Here is an 11,835-nt window from a genome sequence, read left to right on the forward strand (position 1 = left end):
GATTTGTGCTTTATAACTAACTAGTCCTTTGACCCGTTCGACGAACGGGCGATTTATTAGGTGCCTAAATGAAAAGTGATATACTGCAGATACATCTATATCTAGTATTTAAAAACTCAAACCACCAAATCCACATGTCAATAGTAGATATGCTACAGGTTTTACAATAGATACATTTTGCACCCTATGCACTTGTACACGAATTACGTACATCTATTTCAATCTCAATCACTAGAGGAAAAAACCTCAAGTGCGGGCTCATCTTAAGGGGTTTAGTGCGGGCTTTTACATGTGCAGCACATGGCCTGCCCGCACTTGATGTTTCTCAAGTGCTTTTTGGCAGGACTTGATGTTTCAAGTGCTGCCAATTTGGAAAATGAGCCCGCACTTGACATATTTTGTGCTGCCAATTTTAAAATATGAGCTCGCACTTGATATATTTGGTGCTGCCAATTTAGAAAATGAGCCCGCACTTGACATATTTGATGCTGCCAATATTGAAAATGAGCCCGCACGTGACATATCTGGTGCTGTCAAATTTAAAAATGAGCCTGCACTTGACATAGAAATGGCCAGCACAAGCATAAAATGAGCCGCACTTGGCCTATAAATGAGCCGCACTTGATATATTTGTTGTATAACCGATTTTCCTGCTACATATTACAATTGGACCACGCTACTGATTAACCTCCATACGTCATATAAAAAGTATCCAATTATATAGATAATTAAATTAAATAGTATATAATTGTAAATATAAAAGTCGGTTACATTACAATCATATGAAAACTAGCTAGCATCCATAATTTAAGATTCAGTACAAGAAAATATCAAAGACAATCATTGGTAATAAAGTTTTCCAACATTTCTCGAACTTCATCTATCTCCTCAAAGGTGAAAGGCCGCTCCCTCAGATTATTGAATACCTTAAAAAGATGGACCATCAAAAAATATATGTAAACTTTAGTTATATTATAAATATTGAATCGTACAATAAATTAAGACTTAATTTGTTCATAACAAATAAATAATGAACCGTATAATAATAAAATTGGTTAATTTCGGTTCCAACTTTCATCTGATGAACTTAAATAAATATTTTAAAGTCCTTCCATGTTTAATAAACTTAGTTTTATGTTTCAAATACTCATTCCCACCCATTTTGGTGAAGTTATGCACATTTAAACCTCGTTAGTTCATTATCGGTCACATTTTGACTAAAATGACTAATTTCGGTCCCAACTTTCAACTAATGAACTTAAATGTGTATTTTAAAGTTTTTCAATGCTTAATACACTTAGTTTTATGTTTCAAAGACTCATTCTCACCATTTTGGTGAAGTTATGCACATTTAAGCTACGTTAGTTCATTATCGGTCACGTTTTGACTAAAATGGCTAATTTCGGTCCCAACTTTCAACTAATGAACTTAAATGTGTATTTTAAAGTCTTTAAATGCTTAATACACTTAGTTTTATGTTTCAAAGACTCATTATCAACATTTTGGTGAAGTTATGCACATTTAAGCTACGTTAGTTCATTATCGGTCACGTTTTGACTAAAATGGCTAATTTCGGTCCCAACTTTCTTCTAATGAACTTAAATGAGTATTTTAAAGTCTTTCCATGTTTAATACACTTAGTTTTATGTTCTAAAGACTCATTCTCACTATTTTGGTAAAGTTATGCACATTTAAGCTTCGTTGGTTCATTATCGGTCACGTTTTGACTAAAATGGCTAATTTCGGTCCCAACTTTCAACTAATGAACTTAAATTAGTATTTTAAAATCTTTCTATGTTTAATACACTTAGTTTTATGTTTCAAAGACTCATTCTCACGTACTTTTAGTCAAGTTATATACAGTTATAGTATAATGTGTACCTTTTCGAGATCTTGTGACTATATCGTACATGAACTTCATCACGTAGTAGCCGCACTACGTATTGCCCGTTTGTTGTCCACCCTTGGTGTCACAAATAAAATGCATGCAAGACAAATGTAAGTTTTTGAGCTAATAACAACTAATAAAAATATATAACAATTGAAATCATTTACCTTCACTGATTTCAAACTCTCTGTCTCGTTTTAGTAATCCAACAACTCACTAACTTAGCCTTGAAATCCCTGAATCTTATGCCCACAACTTTTAGAAATATTTTTTCTTGACTGGATCATTTTCAACATTGAAAAGATTCTTCACAAAACAAGAAAACCAGTAGTCAGTCTATTTTATTAACCAAAATTCAAATGCAAAGCAAATTGGAGCATGTAGATTATGAAAAACGAGAAAGAGATTTAATAGAGTGAGAAACAATATTGGGCTTGAACATCATATCAAAAGTAGCAGTAGCAGCATATCATAAGTAGGAACATATAAGATTCAGAACTGCTGATATGATATGTTGCTGGTTTTGGTCTGCTCACAACAGATCTGCAACAGCAGATCAGAAGTAGCAGCAGATCAGTTTCACAACTGCTTCTCTGATATGCTGCTTCTGATATGTTGTTGCTGCTGATCTGTTGCCTGATGTAGGATTGCATATCCCCTAACAAAAACACCACACTGATTACTTATTAAGGTTGCAATTCAAAATCTCCTCACTGATTACTGTTTAAGGTTGCTATTCAGAGCAGCCAGTAGCCTGATGACCACCTGGTTAGTAGATTTAATTAGCAGCTAATGTCAATTCATGACCAAGCTTATGAGAAACCTCACACTTAGCTCCTTTCATTGGATATGATATCCGATTTTCCAACAAAAAGTGATTTTCATTTCAGCTTACATAGGATTGCAAGTTGGGTAAAGACATCTCAATTTCATTCTAAAGGTTGTTGTAATATTTTACCAAGCACTGATATAATCTCATTTTCAAAATGCTAAAGTTAACAGAAGATGCTTCATTTTAATAAGAAATATAGCAGGGTTGGGAGGCATAACATGTTAAGCAATGAACATGTCATTTTAATAAGAAACATAGAAGGGTTAGGGGAAAACAGAAGAAAGAAGAAGTTGCCATCTTGAAAGATAAGATGATGAATTATTGAAATTCAGAAAGAGATTAATTAGCCAGTCAAGGGTGCGTTAGTGACTTATGGAAAATAAAAAAATCGCCACATAAGTTCTGTTATATGAAATCTACAGTCAATCCTTGCAAAACAACTCAACTTATCCTTTTCTCAACCAGGGTACTCACAACATACAAGAGGCATAAAAGGCGAGCGATATAGAAGGGTTTAAACATCAAGTATTGCGTATAATTATGAATGATTTCACTACCTACCTTATATATTTAATAACTGTAGTAATTGCAAGTTATCATACTTATGATTAAATTACCCTAAATCAAATCTAGTATAAACCTAATGAAAAATTCCCCATTAACCGAAATGCATTATTCTAACAATTAGCCGATTTTAAAATAGCTTTATAGAGTAGAAACTAGAAAGGGAGAGAAACTCACGGAAAATTCAAACCTAGATATTAACAGCGTCAATTAAGTTAATCAACCGCATCCAACACATTCTTGGATCCTTCAACAATGTAGCTAATACATGCAAACCATTTAACTTAACTCCCAACACCCTTACCAGAAACAATATTATCTAAATAAAAGAGATCTTTACATACTAATAGAAATAAAAACCATGTTCATTATTTCATTAGGATTCTGTGAATACTATGACATAAGTTCCTCTTAAAAAATAAGACATTTCACATAAACTCATAATATAAATCATGGCCGAACAAACGAATTCTCGTAGTAAAAGAAGAGATTAAAGATATATTTCTTACCGGGCATGTTATCACCTAAGCCAAGAGAAACAACAAGCTTAGTCTTCTGCTTCCTCCAAGAAGACCCGACAACAAGCTTTCGATACAGACCAACATCATCCTTCTTTACAATACCAAAGGTAACCAAGTGATGTAGAAATGCACATCAAGGGTCTTAACATTCTCAATATCACCACACTCCTCCAAGCTCCGCTTCCAGGTCTCGGCAATACCTTCAACCTCTCATTAATTAACAGTAGGGGTGACAATCAACCGGTCCTTTCCATTAACATGCCCAAATAAATTCCCACTAACCTGCCCAAATCAACAACAGGAAACAAACAATTCAAATTAAACACAATTACAACCTACACAATCACATTTAATGTTTTTCTACTAGTATTAGACAACCTATCATAATTACAATCACAATCTGTTGTCCTTAACAATTGAAATTTTTGCTTCCTAAGAAAGAATCAATTCAACTGGGGAAACCTGCTAGGAGCATTACACTGCCAATTAAGTTCAACGAGTACTTTAATGCATAATATAATGTAAAGTAAATTATCATTAGCTAATTTTCAAGAAACTAAAAATTAAATAAATTGAAACTCAGCATAATTCTTTAGCAGAAATAATTATAAAAAGTTAAAAATATAAACCCAATTCTTTATATTTCTGTTCTTTAGCACAATAGAAATTCGGTTGATAATTTATTAAGCATAAATTGGGGAATTTGATAACTGAGAAATCCACAGATGAATTGGAATTGAAATATACATATGAATTGGAACTAAAACGTAGATTAAATCACAGGGAGAGAAAGAAAAATTACATGGGCAATTTGAATTCAGCAGAATAGTTGAACGATTTCTTCAAATTAGGGTGACTCAAGCTTCTGGTCCATTCTTCATCCCTGCCTAATGATAACACATAAATCAACAAATAACCAACGACTAACAAGGATTCAAAAATTAAAAAAAAATAAAATCAATAAATTTAGGGTTATTTAATTAACCTGTGAGAGAAGCAGCTAGCGGCAGAGGAAGAGAGGTGGAATCAATGGCGGAAATCAGGGTGTCGGCGTCGAGATCAACACATGTAGAGAAGCAAATGTGGAGGTGGAGAGCCTCGAAGGAAGACCATCATCAATTGAAAAGAGGAGGAAGGAGAACATTAGCAACGAAGAAAGAGGATGAGAGAGAAGCAGAGACAAGTGAGATGGATAGTGGAGCTATTGCAACAATCAACCCCACAACATCAATGAACAACTAAGCAGCGACGACGGAGAGGTTCGGCGATAATCTCCGGCGGTGAAGAAGCGACGGCGACGACAGAGAAGAGAGAAAACGAAGGTGAAGACGAAGAGGGAGAAGAGTCGAGGAGCTTCTTCTGATTTGAGAATTTTTTATTTATTTTCTTTTTGCAATATTTTAGAAATCTTATGTGCTGCCAATTTTTAAAATGAGCCCGCACTTGAACTTAAGTGCTGCCAATTTTTAAAATGAGCCTGCACTTGAACTTAAGTGCTGCCAATTTTTAAAATGAGCCCGCACTTGTGAAAATGTTTTTTTTTCATGCTCTCAAGTGCTGCCAATTTACTAAATGAGCCGCACTTGAAGGGAAGCACATGACGATTTTTCCTCTAGTGAATAGTAACGAAATTATTGTCAAGCACTTGTAAAATGGTGATACTTTTCACATCCAGGGGTGGTTCTTGGTGTGTGAGTTGGACGACAACACAAGGTCCTAAAAACGGGGTCCCGAAATTGATATTTCGTTATACTATTTTCACTATATATATAGAGAGAGAGAGAGAGAGAAAATATGTGGATTAGTGGTTAAATTGATGGATTTTTTTTTATGTATTTTGAACCCTACTCGTTTAGTCTTCAATTTTATCGTAAGATTAACAATTTAGTAACGTTTTTTTTTGAGGGAAATAATTTGGTAAAGTTTCTTACTCCATATTAATTAATAAAAATTGGGTATATCTTTAAAACAATGCATTGAGGACCCGATTATATAAATTTTCACCTGACCTTTTTCATCGTAGCTCCACTCTTTTCACATACACATCTGTTGACTATACAAGACCAAGTTATTGATAAGAGATATTAGCGGAAAAAATATATATACATTCTTTGTTGATTAGGAAAGTCCAATTTGTTGGAGTCCCACCTAATTTTCTTTAATATGAAATTATCTTTACAAAATATTCAATTGAGAATCGTATACTTCATCCGTTTCTTTTTACTTGCACCATTTGGCTTGGACATAAAGATTAAGAAAAGTTTCAAACATCAAAATTACCCATATGATAACAAACAAAAGAGAGGAAGAAAGTTAAGTAACAATGGTAAATTTGAAATGTAATTAAGGATGAAATGGATATTTATTATGTAAACAAACCAAAAACATATGAAAACATATCATAAAAGGAAATTGTGCAACTTCTCTAAAAGAAAAAAGGTGCAAGTTAAAGAAATGGAGGAAATATATATGTTAGCAAAAAAAAATGCAGATAAACACAATCGCTAATTGATAATCCAAAATATTAGCAAATAATTTCTTTGACCCATTGAACTACTGCAACTGCAAATGACCCATCCACATTAAATCAGAAAAAAACGAATAATAAAAAATCAAAACAGAACATGTATTTTAAGATTACTCACTGGCCGTATCAATTAAGCCGCAATAGTAGCCCATGCCCGTAAGGATTTTCGAGTTTACTTGAACCAAGTGGATTTAAAAAATATATATAGACCAATACAATGATGTAACTGATCTACATAGTATTAAATACAGTTAGAATTTCATTTAGAGCTAAGATCAATGAGTGATTATGGTTGAAAAAAAGTAACGGATGATATTAATAAAGAAGTTATTGTTTTTTGGAGGGATTAAATTTGTAAATGGAGGTTACTAAAGAAGAGAAAAAGGTTATGGGATTGGATTTGAAGGTAAAAATTTGATGTTACTCATCGGTTGGAATGGTTTTTTTTTTCATTATTTTTAAAGTTTAATTAGGGGTTTGATATCATGAAACCATTGCTTTATGATATTAAAGTATCTAAGGGATTTATTTTACATGGTAATTAATGTTTAAATATTAATGAGAGGAAAAGTAAGAAATTGATTAGAGGAGGAAGGGGAAGATGAAGGTGGAACGTTTTTTAACGTAATGTTGGGAAATTGGGCATTAGGGAGATGAAATGAAAGAGTGCATAGACAAATTTAGATATTTTTTTCTTTTAAAATATAAAAAATAAAATAAAGATGAAGCTAGCTTAGATAATGCCACGCTTAGATAATGCCACGTGGCTATATGAGTTTGAAGTTGTTGACATGTGGATTTGGTGGTTTGAGTTTTTAAATACTAGGTATAGATTGGATAGAATAATCATTGTACTAATGCTTTGGGGTTTTTAGTCCTTTACGAGTACTTATTTTGATGACTCTTCAATGCTTTCTTGTACCTTACTAGCTAGTTTGAGTAATTCAAGCATGCATATGCATATATGGAATACTGCCTACGTAATTAGAGTTTGGATTAGCTATCAGCTAAGGTCGGGCCTTAAAAGTGAAATTCAGTAATGAAATATTTTAGCCTTATATGATTATATCTCATGGGGTGAGTCTTTGCTATGCCCAAAGATGCATATGGGTCAAATTTTCTTGATTGAACAACCTCAATTTATTTTTCTTTGGTATACATTGTCCAATCAAGCATGTTAAATATGCATACCAATGCCAGATACTTAGATGGAGAGATATTCATATTGAGGACTTTCTAATCCAAAAATGCACTTTTTTGGAGCATATGCATATAAATTTGTTGATAGATACCAATGCAGGGAACTTATCATTCTCCCGGTACTCTTCATATTACTGATGAAATTTTAAGCATGATTTCAATATACTTCAATTGTTTCAAAGTACTAATATAAATTTTTTTTACAATAAAAAACGAATCTAGTAAATAGGGTGAAATGAAAAAGAAAGTGTGAGTAATGTTTTTAGAAGAAAAATATGTAGGGTACCAAGGTTGATAGTAGTTGTAATTATAGGCAATATATAGTAGGAGAAAATAGTCATTTTCATCAACTTTCTCAAACCTTTAATTGCAAAAAGCTCATATATTGAGCTTTTTCAAAATTAGTTTTTTCACCCAAAAACTCTCTTCCAATCCTCTCCTAACCAAACACTCCCAATTACCTTTTTCTAAAGGTCAAACCTCTAATTCACCCCAAAAATCTCTTTTTCCCTCAAACCTCTCCTAACCAAAAACCCTCAAATACTTCAAGGGAATTAATTTACTTCCCTTATTTTTTTTCCCTGATGCTTTTATCTTCCCATTTTTCTTTTTCACGTTATTCTTAGTTTTCCTCTTTTCATTGTTGAACCCTAGCTTTTCAATCTTTCAATCATCAATCTAAGATAATTTTATAATTTCTCTTGCTTTAATTCATTCTTATTATTTTCGTTCCTTCGATTAATTTGTCCTTTGATTATGAAATTCGCTCTTATTATTTTATTTCATGCTTGTTAATTTAATTATGAGCAAGTAGTCATTTTCTAGGGCTAAGTAAGGGAAGCTATGTTTATACCATGATCTTATGCATTAAAGTTTGTAAATTTATAGATTATTGTTTGAGTAATTCCAATTGATTTGTTTTAATTGTTGATTCATGTAATTGGTCAATATCATGGATTGATTATCTAGCTAATAGGAATTAGAATTGAAAGATCATATTCTTAGATGCTTGGTACAATTGGCAATTCTGATTATGCTAGCGACCGTACTGCATATGTTGGATTGAAAGTGTTAAGACCCGACCTTAGGATTAATGTGTACTTTAATTACTCGGCTTAGTTTATTCATTGTCAATTTGATTTGTGTTCTTGGATTGGTATAAGCATGGTGAACCGAACAGACGCCCCAGACCTTTAATTCATTGATAAATTACGCATTTGCATTATTGATTTAGTTTTGTTAGTTAATAATCAAAATCACATTTCGTTTATTGAAATAGTTTATATAATTGGGTAAAAACTAATAGAACTTGTCTCCTTGTGGGATCGACCCGCATTTGTTAAGTATCTGCTAACCACAGACGCCGTGCACTTGCGGTATCACTTTTTAATTCATCAAAATGATAACACTGTGTTTTTAGTTTTAATTAAGACTGACTAAATTCATTCATTAGATGCCAAGCCAATTATAGTTTCTTTTTGCTCGTAGTGATTGTAATTAATAGATATAATTTTCTTATATTTTAGCTACAATGTTCAAGATGATGAAAAATAATTTAAAATAGAACTTTATGAACTCAAAATTGTTTTAACATGTTGTGCAATATGTTGTACTGAGTTGCTTATAGCATGTACGTGAATTGATATGCTTAATTTCATGTTGCCTTAAACTTTTACATGGATATATCAGCAATGTTGCAGGATTTCCCTCGGGGTATATATTGCATACTCTGGCTATAAAAATGAGCCAAATGTATTGAAAATTACTTTTCATGCTAGATGTAGTATACTTTGCCATAGATTTAACTAGAGCAAATGTATATGTTTTAGTAGTGTAGACACCTAAATTGTGTCTCCCCATTGGGATGATGACGATACCATTATCCTTATTAGGCGGTTGGAGAAACTCCGTGCTGAAGTCCCAATTGCTAAGAACATTTCCAAACCAAGAGCCAAAATCCAATCCCCGAGGCTGTTCCCATTCCGGAACTCGGTACAAAATACAATTTGCAAAAATCAATTTCAAAATCCAAGTACAATCTCACCCAATAGACTATCCCATTGGTTTTACAAGGCCTTTTCCAGTCGAAATGACACTAAGCAATCCAAATTCGGGCGCCGACCCACAAAACCGAGCAAGCCGGGACTCGTCCCGTAAAACCGAATTCAAAAACCCAAAACAGCTTGTTTTTAGACGCAAACCAAGCCTTAATCATCAAGCAAACACTATGTGCCAACTTCGTACAATTCGTACAAAGGTACACCATTACAAGCCAAAACAAGGACGACATCTTTCGTCCTTGCTTGACAGCTTCTGCGCCACGTCAGCAACGCCTGACGCTGGCAGCTGCGTTGGACGCTGGCGTGAGCTGGCGTTTAGCAGCAACTTCTCCTATTTAAACCCCTAATTCTGAGAATTATGGAGAGGAAAAATCAAAACACAACGTCGTAATACAAAAATTGCCACTCAAATCAAAATACAAAAATCCTCCAAAATCACATACAATTTCCAAGTTCTAAGCAATTGGGAGCTCTAAAAGGAATTCTTGCCTAAACCTAACTAGGTAATTCCGAATCCCAACCCTAATCAATCATGTTTCCTTGATTTTCTCTTTCAAAAATGATTAGTAAGTTGGCATTTTTAATCCTAAAAGTGTCACTTACAACAATCATACATTTCTTACAAAATCCAAACTTTATGTAATACAAAGATGCAAACTTTCAAGATTCAATGATGTTCAAGGTTGTTTGTATTCACTTCCTTGAACTAGAATCATCATCAAAACATGGAGTAATCAAAGATGATGCCTTTCTAATGTTTAAAGGTTTAATCTTTGAGATTCAAGACTCCACTTTTCAAATTTCAAGTTCAAGTTTCAAGATCCAATAATGTTTAGGGTTGTTTGTAATCACTTCCCTAAACTAGGATCATTCCAAAATAAGATCATATCAAAGATCAAACCTTTTCAACATTAAAAGGTCCAATCTTTGAGATTCAAGACTCTTAAGTTCAATATTTCAAGTTCAAGTTCAATATTTCAACTTCAAGTTCAATATTTCAAAGTTCAGCATTTCAAGTTCAATATTTCAAGTTTAATATTTCAAGATTCAAACTTTTCAAGTTCAAGTTCCATGTTCAAAATCCAAGACACTTTAGGTCGAGCAACTTGACCTAAAGTAGAGATTTTTGCTTTGAATCCGTGTCGGGCGCACTTATTCTTACGGAGTCGCTTGGCGTTCGGATCTCATGTGCTAAAATTCAAGTTCAATACCGCATTTTCAATTATGTAATTTCAATTCCGCACTTTCAATTATGCAATTTCAATTCCGCACTTTCAATTATGCAATTTCAATTCCGCACTTTCAATTATGCAATTTCAATTCCGCACTTTCGATTATGCAATTTCAATTCCGCAACTTTACTTGCCTAGTCCTTCTAGGCAATGTGGTTCCACCTCCTAGTCCATTTCTAGGTGGTCTTGTACTTTACTAATTTTGCACCTATTTTCCATTGTGATGTTTCTTTACTTGCTTATTGCTTTCATCACCTAACATGCTAAATACAACAAAATACAAGGTTACACCACGCTTAACAAAGATAATTTCTTGGACAAACCGATCTTAGGTTCCTTAAATTAACTTTAAAGCAAAGTGACCACAATACAAAGTAGAAATTCTATTTGTTTTAAATTCAAACCCACATAGTCTAAACTAGGGTATTTTCGAAAATGTTGTGCCACACATTTGAATCATTTTTAAAGCTCGCGGAATAAGCATCTCGTTCCCTTGCCCGGATCTCACCCATCCGTTTCTAAGATTCAATGCTTTATCCTAATAGAGTCATTTTTTTAGTCTTTCCAAACGAGACCCTAAATAATGTTTGGTGGCGACTCCTTCAAAATACAAAGATACAAAGGTTCTAAAACCGCCCCCGTAGGAAGGGAAAGCAACGTACGAAAAAAAAACCCCCTACAATTCTTGCGACTCAACTGGGGAGTTCCTGATTTCAACTTCGAAAATACGAGCAGACTTTGAGCATCAAGCCACTGATATGCTTAAGTTCTGGATGCCAGCACTGGCGCAAGGCGCAGGCCCCTGCGCCAAACGCCAATGCCTGCATCCAGCACAGTGGCTCACAGTGGCTTGTTACCCACGTTTGCTCAAGTTTCCAAGTGGGAGTCAGTCAGTCTTTGAATTTTGAAGGACGCTCCCAAACCTTGAGAACGAATGTCGAAAAACGAGCTTTTCAAATACAATATTCAAAGGCGATTTCAATTTTCAATTTCTAGGCATTTCATGCATTT

At 33.7% G+C, this 11,835-nt stretch overlaps 1 long non-coding RNA gene across 2 annotated transcripts; it reads right to left on the minus strand.

Moving 5' to 3' along the window:
* Positions 1-697: 697 nt before the first annotated feature.
* Positions 698-5,193, minus strand: LOC110802892 (uncharacterized). Of its 2 annotated transcripts, none has more exons than XR_002537343.2 (6): positions 4,791-5,193; positions 4,608-4,688; positions 3,794-4,087; positions 2,056-2,194; positions 1,882-1,963; positions 698-926 (listed from the first exon to the last, which is right to left on the minus strand). It is a non-coding gene; the product is annotated as an uncharacterized lncRNA (long non-coding RNA). The 2 variants fall into 2 exon arrangements; XR_002537342.2 differs by having other exon boundaries at positions 4,608-4,692.
* Positions 5,194-11,835: the final 6,642 nt, after the last annotated feature.

This window comes from Spinacia oleracea, chromosome 4 (genome assembly GCF_020520425.1).
Source record: "Spinacia oleracea cultivar Varoflay chromosome 4, BTI_SOV_V1, whole genome shotgun sequence".
Lineage (NCBI taxonomy): Eukaryota > Viridiplantae > Streptophyta > Magnoliopsida > Caryophyllales > Amaranthaceae > Spinacia > Spinacia oleracea.